Source organism: Chrysochloris asiatica, unplaced genomic scaffold (assembly GCF_000296735.1).
Source record: "Chrysochloris asiatica unplaced genomic scaffold, ChrAsi1.0 scaffold00261, whole genome shotgun sequence".
Lineage (NCBI taxonomy): Eukaryota > Metazoa > Chordata > Mammalia > Afrosoricida > Chrysochloridae > Chrysochloris > Chrysochloris asiatica.
Genome location: NW_006408779.1, coordinates 2430652 through 2440993, shown reverse-complemented (window position 1 = coordinate 2440993; position 10342 = coordinate 2430652). Strand labels below are relative to the sequence as shown.

The 10342-nt window shown below is 48.4% G+C and overlaps 1 pseudogene; it reads right to left on the bottom strand.

Moving 5' to 3' along the window:
- Positions 1-578: 578 nt before the first annotated feature.
- LOC102841555 overlaps positions 579-10342 on the bottom strand; it is a 19468-nt pseudogene continuing 9704 nt past the window's right edge.

Below are 10342 nucleotides of genomic sequence, written 5' to 3'. Positions count from 1 at the left end.
AGGATGTCATGCTTGGAAAAGCGGAGGATCAGAGAAAAAGAGGAAGACCCTCAACGGGATGGATTGTCGCAGTGACTACAGCAGCGGGCTCAAAGGTGACAAGGATTGTGAAATACCCAGCGGTATTTCGTTCTGGTGTGCATCGGGTCACTATGAGTTGGAACTGACCCTATGACACCTAACAACAGCATGAATGTGGGTGAAGCACGAATCGGGCCCCATCCCCACCATCGGTACCAGGCATAGTGACCATAACTGGACAGTAGGTGCTCACTACCTGGGGGGTGTCTCAGCAGCCAAGGATTTTCCTGAGTCCGTCAGTGTGTCAGGCTGTGGGGACTGGTCACTCACCATGGGAAGGTCTCAAAGGAGCTTTCAGACCAAGACAGACTAGGAAGAAAGACCTGGAGATCTACTTCTGCACACCAACCAACGAGAACCCTACAGATCTCAACAGAAAACTGTCCGACTCGCTTGCTTTGGACACAGTATCAGGAGGCATCCATTGATGGCGAAGGAATCGTCTTTGGTGAAGCAGTGAGGTCGCCAGGTTGAGGGAGACGCTTGGTGGCACGGATTCACACCACAGCCAGCAGCATGGCTTTAGACATGCCGGCGATTGTGTGGGTGACGTAGGACAGGGCGGCGTTTGTGTCTATAGTACAGTCGTCAGGAGTGGGCACCTGTCTGATACTCGGTCGCTGACCCCTTCTACTGTGATTTTTATTCCAACGGTGAAGAACTGTGGGATGAGTCACAGGTCATACATTACCCAGTGGCCTGGGAACGCCTAGGCTCACTGCCCCACAGACACTAGACACTCCAGGATGAAGGCCCGTGCTGTCCTGGGTCAGCAGCGTTACCAGGCACATGCATGCCCTGTTAGAGTCTCCTGGGATGGCCTGCTATGCTAATTCTTTTTCTACCAGCCAGGTCTTTTGTCACTGGGATTCACACTTTCTCCATGCACCTTGGAACAAATACCCACCCCGCGTCGTCTACCATAAGCGACGTATCTATAAATCACACAGACAGGTGTCTCCATGCCATAGGTCTGCAGCAAACAGCCACCCCCTGTCTCCTACCATATACAATTGTTTTCCACTGGCACTGTATCTGTAAGCCAGGTGCCATGTCACCTAGCCCGGCACTGATAGCCACCCCTCCATCTCTCACATACCACGAGTCTATAAACCAATTATAGAGTTGTTGTTTGAACTGCAAGGTCGGCGGTTCAAGCTCACCAGATGCTCTTCGGAAACCCTATACAGGGTCGCTATGGGTCGGCACGGACTCGACGGCACTTCACAACAACAACAACAATCTAGGCACAGGCTGCATGCAGCTTGGAGCAAGTATCTCCTTCCTCATTGTAACATTCACGGCGTATCAATAAACCAAGCACAGAACTCTTTCAGCTAAAATAAACAACGCAAAGCTTCACATGCCCACATAGTTAAGAAATCAAGTTGGCAAAAAAGAGGCAGTATTTCAGTATATGCATTTTCCACCTTACCTTTGTCATCTTCTTCCCGGAGGACTCATAGCTAGTTTGTTACTTTCGATACTACTTGAAATGCCGTCTTCATGTCCCAGGTGTGAGAACTTGAAGCAGAGGTGAGGGTGTGGGGTTGGTGCCCGGTGCAGGGCAAGCCAGTACTTGAACAGGCAGATTTCTGACTCACGGTCTCCAGAGTGGTTGTGTTTTAGGAGCCCACCGCGGCCTGCGGGGGTCAAAGTCTTCCTGTACCAAGGCAGTTATGGCGGCCAGACTTTTGATTCTGCGTTCTGATTGGTGTAAATGAGGATCACGTGGAAGGGGTGTGTGTTTGCATTTCCCTAATTACTCCTGAGGAGTTCTGGTAGCGTAGTGCTTATGAATCGGGCTGCTGACCTCAAGATCAGCAGTTCGAAACTACTAGCTGTCCCATGGGCGAAAGATGAGGCTTTCTGCTTTCGTAAAGATTTACAGCCTCGGAAACCCTGTACCTGGTCGCTATGAGTCGGAACCGACTCCACGGCACATAATAGCAACAATTACTCCTGGCTCAGTGGTTCATGCACTCAACTGCTAACCAAAAGCTCAGCGGTTCAAACCTACCAGCCAACCTGTGAAAGATGACATTCCTGGAAACTCTAGGGGTAGTCTGTTCCATCCTGCAGGGTCGCCTCTAAATCAGAATCAGTTGGACAGAAGTGGTTTTGTTGTCGTTGTTGTTTTAAATTTCTGATGCTTTCTCTTAAGCTGTTTTATTTCACGAGATCATCTTCATCTTCTTTTGTAAATTTAACAGTTATCCTCCACTTGTTCAGCTTTATCCTTTAATAGTTGAAGCATTAAACAGTTTTCGCTTTCAATCCTTAGTAATGATAAATTCATTATATTTGAGATTGTTTAGCTTTCACATGGAGAAAAAAGGGCCTAGTTATAAACCTTTTATAGTATCCACTTACTAGTCCTGCAACACAATGTTAATATAAAAGTTTTGCTGATACTTGGGACAATTTCTATGATGAGGCAGAGAGATCAATAAGAGTGAGTGTCATCTGACCAGTCTTGAAAGCCAACAGCTATGATTTTTCATCCACTGTTCAATCCATTTCAGTATCTGGTTTATATTATTTTCTAGATCTTCTGGGTTATTGCTAACCAACTGACGGACTATTTCTTCACTGTAGGAGGCTCTGGCTTCTTCATAAAGAACTTGAAAAATTTCACACTGAATATTGTCTTGTAGCTTCTTTTCATTATAACCCCTTGTTTCAAGTCTTTTGTACAGTATGCTGTTATCTGTTCTCAGCACAAAAACGATAGGAAAACAGCATTCAGGGAAGAAGTCACAACCATGGCAATCAATGATAATCATACCACCTTCTTTCATCTGGTTTTCGAACTCATCAATGACTATCTTCATCTAAAATGGGACAATCATACTCTTCATCATAGCCATCCTATAACTGTCCTTCTTTAGCTAAATCACCCACATTAATGTATTTCAGTCCTGATCTCGATGCAACTTCTTCGCCTAGTGTGGTTTTTCCAACCCCTTGTATACCCATGAGTAAGATGTTTGGTTGCAACCTGGTCCTCACCGTGATGGCTCCGACCACCCCTACTTGAGCACCCCACGTCAGACCGGGAGGAGCCTGAAGGGGTGGGCAGCAGCCCGTTTTTTTTTTTTTTTTTAATGATATTATTGTTTATGGAGCTGAGCATCTTCTTAATGTGTTCATTGTGTTTCCTGTAATGTTTGTGTGTCTGTCTTCCCTTGGTGCCAGAGCCCCTGAGCCCAGGGCTGCCTCCACCAGGGTCTTGAGTCCATTTCTGGTCCACAGAAAGGTTTGTATGATTGGGGCTTGGCTGTGTCATTTTGGTTTGGGTGGTCCATAACGGTGTTGAAGGGAGGTGCCCTGTGGTGCTGTGATTAAAGCCCCCAGCTGCTGAGTGATAGATAGGATGTTTGAACCCACCAGCTGCTCTGTGGCAGAGAAGACTTGTTTCTGTAAAGATTAGCCACAAAAACAAAAACAAAAAACCCACTGCTGTTGGGTTGGTGTTTACAGAGGCAGACGGATACATCTTTTTTCCCCAGAGCGGCAGGTGGATTTGAACTGCTGACCTTTCAGTTAGTAGCCCAAGGCACTGACCAGGGCTCATCTGTTAAGACGACAGCCTAGATAATCCTACGGGGGAGTTGCCTCTGTTATATGATGTCACTATGAGTCGGTGGGCACACAACAACAATGACAATGATTATGAATGTCGCACAGCACTGGGTGAGTGGAAGAAGGGGGAGGGAGAGAAAGTTTTATGTGAACTCCGTGGACTTAGGAAAGTGTGTTCCTGATGTCAAGGCCTGGGGAAGTCTCGGCACGGCTCCCTGTAGTTTATCTATGAACGTCTGCAATCATGTGGCCAATGAGGACACGTGGAACAAAGGGGGTGACTGAGAGGTGCCATGGTGCTTCACACATCACGTCCTTTCCTTAGCCCTCGGATGCGGAGCTGGCTGGAAGCATCCAGGACGACGGCACATCTTTCTTGGGAAATAAACCAGGAGACGTGTGAGCAGTCAAGACATTCTTGCTGTTATTAACAGCAGGAGCCAGGCTGGGATGAAGACCAGCCCCCTACAGTCCTTTAAATCTGCCTCGCCTACTCAGAGAAATGAAAAAATGAGAGAAATAAAAGCATTACACTCCCTGGGAGATGGGATGCCGTCTTTCCCGGCTTCTCGTTGAGAATCTGATTACCAGCACCCTCTCCAGACATGGGGCATCTGAGGGAGTTTGTGTTATTAAAACAATATTTTCTCCCAGTGGCGGATCATCTACAGAAGATCACATACAGGCCCACCTGGTTTTATCATGCTTTCCAGAGACTGTGTGTGCTTCACAAATGGAAGTTAGTGGTAACCCTGCATCCAGCAGGTCTGTGGGCACCATCACCTCAACAGCGTGTGCTCCTGTGTGTCTGTACCCAATGCAAGACTGTCTTGCAATATCTGGAACTTGTTCATTACGCTCTTACACTCTTCACAGACTGCAGCAGGGTGTCAATATCACTTGTTTCCGTGCTGGGAAACCTAATTTGGGTCGCAAAGAATCCTACGACTAGCTTTATGGTGATATTTGCTTTATTGTGGTGCTCTGGAACTGAACCCACAATATCTCTGAAGTGTGCATGTATACACACACACACACATACAACACTGCTGGAGGAGTCGACCCCAACTCATGTCAATGCTATTATGTACAACAGAACACGATGCTGCCTGGTCCTGTGTGGTCCACATGATACTGAACTCTGTTGGTCCCAGTTTTCTCACTCTGGGTCTTCCTTGCCCTGGCTACCTCTCAGCATTGCCATACAAGATGTCCTCCTCCAGTGACTAATCCCTCCTGATGACATGTCCAAAGTAAACGGGTTGGACCATATGTTTCTGTGATCCATAAGTTTCTATTGATTTTAGGAAGCAGATCTCCAGGCCTTTCTGCCTCGTCTCTCTTAGTCTGGAAGCTCCGTTGAAACCTGTCCACCACGGGTGACCCTGCTGGTATTTAAAATGCTGGTGGCTTAGCTTCTGCACAACATAAAAGTGAAAGCCACCATAGACCAATCCACTGACAGATGGGTGTATAAATTAAACATGTTGTTGTTGTTAAGTGCTATAGAGTCGATTCTAACCCATAGCGACTCTGTGTAGGGTGTCCAAGGAGCAGCTGGTGACCTTGAACCACCGATCTTGCAGCTCAAACAACTTTGCAGTCTGACACATTAGCCCACAGAGCCACACCAGGACTCCTAAATTAAATATAGATACTTAAGGTGGTAGTGGTGGTGGTAGTGTGCCGTGGAATTGGTTCCGACTCACAGCAACCCTGTATACAGTTTCCGAGGCTGTAAATCTTTACGGGAGTAGAAAGCCTCATCTTTCTCCCACAGAACAGCTGGGAGTTTAGAACTGTTGACCTTAAGGTTAGCAGCCCGAGTCATAACCACAATGCTATCAGAGCCCCTTATCTATTTGTTAAGTGCCGTCGAGTTGGTCACTCATAGTGACCCTGTATATGGCTTACAAGGAGTGGTTGGTGGATTTGAACCACTGACTTTGTGGCCCAGAGCATTATTCCATATATGTATACTCCATATGTACATAAGAGAGCTTCAGAAAGTTCACTGAAAATGTCTCCATCTTTTAATTGTGAACTTTTGAAAGCCCCCTTGTACATATATACACAAGTATAGAGAGGGACAGCTTACCTGCAGTGATCCTCTCTTCTCTGGTCAGAAATAGAATACAGGTTGCTGCCGTATTTGGATATAGGATTTGAAGGCTTTTTTTTTTCCTTGAGAAATTGAAAGACATCACTTTATTGTTTTCTTGCTAGCGTGGTTTCTGATGAGCTGTCTTGTGTAATTCTCACTCTTGTCCCTTGCTAGGCTGCCGGTCTTTAAGATTTTCCCCTTTGTATTTGGTATTTAGCTATTGGAGAAGGTCACCTAGATACTGTTGATGTGGTGGGGTTTTTGTTTTTAGTTTTGCCCTTGCTTATCCTTCTTGGTATTTCTGAATTTCTTAGAGCTGAGATTTGTTCCATCGTTAATTTCAGAAAATTCTCATCCTTTATCCCTTCGTATATATTTTTTTCTGCCCTATTTGCTCTTACGTCTCCATCTGGGATTCCATTACACGTATTTTGACCTGTTGATTTTTTAACTCTGCTGGGTTTTTTTCTCGTTAGAGAGATTCCTATTCACCTGCCTAATGTTATTGATTCTTACTTTGGTCGTGTTTAGTTTGCTAAACAGTCCTCTGGAGACGTTCTTCATTTCAGTCACTATGATTTTAATTTCTAGCCTTTCTGCTTCACCCTTTCTGATAGTGTCTATCTCTGCTGAGGCCCTCCAGAATCACACAGCGACTGTCCTTTGCATTAAACTCTTTAATGCATGAATCACTGCTGTTATTTATATTCTGATGGGCCCAGCGTCAAATCTGCTTCCGTTAATTTTTCTCTAAAGGCTGTGTGTAACCTGTCTTTCTGTGTGCCTGGTCATCTTTGTTGGAAGCCAGGGGTTGGTTAGGACTTACTGACATTTCTGTTGCTTGTACCTGGGGACAGGCAGGTCCTCCCTGGCTTTGACCTTTGCTGTGAGGGTCTGTACCAGGCTCCTCGGAAGTGGGCTGGGTTTGAAATGTCGTGTTGCTATGGTTATCCTGAAGGAGCTCTGGTAGCGTAATGGTTATGAATCAGGCTGCAAACCTTAAGGTCAGCAGTGCAAAACTACCAGCTGTTCCGCGGGAGAAAGATGAGGCTTTCTGCTCCAGTAAAGATTTACAGCCTCGAAAACTCTGTGCAGGGTCGCTATGAGTCGGAACCGACTCCACGGCACATCACCACCACCGAGGTTATCCTGGAAACTCCAAACTTCAAAGCAAACTCTCGGACCTCGAGACTTGACTCATAGGGGCCCTGAAAGACAGAATGGAACTGCTCCGTGGGTTCCCAAGGCTGTAAATCTTTACGGAAGCAGAATGCTTCATCTTTCTCCCATGGAGTGGCTGGTGGGTTCAAACCATTGCCTTGTTTCAAGCGCTGTAGTCACCACACCACCAGTACCACCAGATGTGGGGGCGGGGGCACCTGGGTCCAGACCTGCTTCTACCCTCCTGAGGTCAGGCCTGCCTTCCCGAGGAGATGGGGGTGGTGGTGGTGGTGGCATCTGGGTGTGGGGGGGCTTCCACCGGCACCTGGCCCTTCCCAGTAGGTACCATGGGGATTTTCTGGGATCCTCCCCAGTCTCTTTTGTGGGAGCAAATGTCTGAAATGGGGTCCACAGCTTTCCATTCTGTTTTGTATCCTTTCTCCTAGCCCATTTCCAAATTCTAGCACTTGGTTACAATGTCTGCTTGAAGCCCTGACCAGCGGGGACTGCCCAGTTAACCACATTTCATCCTGTTAGCCTGCATCATGCACATCTCTCTCCTCCTCTCTCTCTCCCCATCAATTTTGTGTTGATTACTTGCCCTACAATCTCAGCTCTCACAGTTTAAGACAACTGTGACTTTGCAATTTGTCCAGCATTTTTTTCATATTGTATGGGGTGTGTGTGTGAAGGTGGGGAGGGCACTGTTTCCAGCTCTCTACTTTGAAATGATTAAATTGTATTTCCAAGCAAAGTTTAAAAAATTGCTATTGAAGAGATGAAAAAAAAAAAAAAGACAAGTCACAAGACCCCGTCCACATAGACAGCCTGAGCAGGTGTAGGCCACTCATGTGCCCAGCAGGAGGGGCTGAAGGGCACCCCCTAAGTGGCCACTTCTGTGTCTGTCCTGGTAAGCTGATGGCCACGCTCCAAGGAGGTGCTGGATGCCCACAGAACCTGGGGAGGGGGGAGGGAGGACCAGGAACACCTCAGCACCAGACCCAGGGGTCACGGCGGGTGTGGAGGAGCGACAAGGAAACGATGAATTGTGCAACAAATACTGCAAGTGGCACATACGCCAGCCAACGAACGTATCCTGACTCTCAACACTGCGGCCAGGACGTGACAAAGTGCATTAATCACGGCCTATTATTCATCCCACGATATATCACACATCACAGAGTCTGCACACATGTCCCTGTCGTTCATGGGGCAGCAACTGGGCAGGGGAGGGGAGACCCCGGGGCCCACAGGGGGCGTGGTGGGGAGGAGACCCTTCCAGCCCATGAGAGGCGTAGTGGGGAGACCCCGGGCTCAGGAGGTGTGTGTTTCAGACACACCCTCGAGCAGTAGGAGGAGGGCAGATTTGGGGTTGTCATGCAAGGCTCCCTGTATTTTGGGGGTGTTTCTGGGAAGAGAAGGAGGTGAAGGAGAAATGAGTTTTCCTGACAAAGAACCCTGAGATTGCAGCCTGAATGCGGACCCCATGTGTGCCTGAGGAGTGAGGGGTCGGGGTCGGGTGAGGCTGGGGGAGGAGGGTGCTGGGAAAGGTGAGGTGCGGTGATGAATGAGAACCTGCTCCCGCTATCCCCACCCTGTGGTCTCTCCCTCGAGGGTCCTCTGCACCCACACTCCCCAGACCCTTGCCCAGTTGCCAGTGGGAGGAGCAGGACACCTACCATTCAGCTGTGCGTGCATAGGGAGCTCATTTGCAGTCAGGTGGGGGGAGCAACCAGGCAAGGGGCCCCATCGTACAAGGAGCACTCTTATGTAGAACACTTGTACAGAGTTAGGTCCTCAGGCCCAGAACCTGGTGAGGCTGCCATCGTCTGAATCCGATGTTTATTTCTCACCACACCCACTAGATTTTCAATACCGCCCTTCCTTGCTCGTTAAGGGCAAGACTATGTGTGGGCAGTTGGAGCTCTAACCTAGCTATCTGACTAGCGTGTAATGATGCCACATTTAAGAGACACCCCCATGTGGTCCCAGTGCCTCTCCCGAGGCTTGGCCCTGATGAACGAGACCTCTAGTGTTTATGACAGAGTTCACGGTGGGGACAAAGGCTGTGGAGAGGAGCCACGGTTACCAGTGACTTGTCTCCTCTCCCCTTGACCTTGGCGTCGCTTGTGATTAGCTTCATTTGACAGATAATGAACGAGTGCAACAAAGAGACTGCCTTCTGTCAACCACTGTCGGATTTATTCCAAGTGGAGGAGGGCCCCTCACTGGTCAGGCCTGCAGTCCGTCCAGCTGTGAACCTGTGCTGGAGGACCTGGGGTGTATGTGGGGGACTCTTACCCTCCCTTGTCACCACTAAGAGCAGCTCATTAACACCTGGACACCTTCTCTCGGGGCAGCTTCCGTCAGGTACCCTCTTAGCACCAGCTCAGGGGACCCTTTGTCCTTGTGTCTGGGAGAGTGGGGGTGGGCTTGAAGGGGGCCAGAGGCTGCTCGGAAATTTTGGAGTGGACGGTCATTTCCTCTGCACAGATTCTAATGAAAATATTTAAAGTGCAGCCCAAAGGCTGGCAAAATTAAACTTACTTTAGTTACACTCTGTCTTTTCAGATCTGTCAGGAAAAACAGTAAATATGTCTGCAGTCAAATCGATGAGGTCATTACTCTGTAATGAATTCCAAACTCTGGGAATTAAGTCACGGTCCTCGGGGCTTGTCACCGCCTCAGGGGGCGACTCGGGGGCTGGATCTGAGGGGAAGGTGCTTATGGGGCTGGGTCACCTCCTTCTGTTCCCTCGAGAGCTGGGCTTTGAGCTTGGAAACCCCATGGGAGGGACAATGAGACCTCAGTTCCACCGGGCATGGGGGTGTGTCCTTTGGACCTGGAGTTCCTTCACTGGACTCGGGAAAACTGAGGCTCAGACACATGGCAATCAACGGCAGGCCACAGATGCTGAAAGGAGACAAGGTCTTTCCCTGGAGCCAACAGAGAGAACAAGTCTCCCCCTGGAGCCGGCGCCCTGAATGTGGACTTGGTGCCTCCTAAACTGTAAATGAATAAACTTGTGTTGGTTAAAGCCATCCACTTGTTTCTCGCAACCGTACAGTGTGTTGTGTTGTGTGTCAGAACCAACTCAAAGGCAACAACAAAGAACTAAGACACATGGAAGGTCAGGTCCCTACACAATGAGACCATCACTACCTCCATGCCCTCCTGGCGAGCCACGGAGGTCTAGTCTATATGTCTTCAAAGACTCCTCAGGCGCTCTGAGGCTTGACAGATGGAAACCCTGCCAGTGAAGATGAATGTCCTTAAACACAAGGTTACACTGTCCTGCTGGAGAAACAGCTGGTTAGGGCAGTCTGTGTGCTATGAGTCTGTCTTCATGAAACAGAATGCACACAAGTGTGTGTGCGCTCTCTCTCTCTCTTTCTCTCTCTCTCTCTCTCT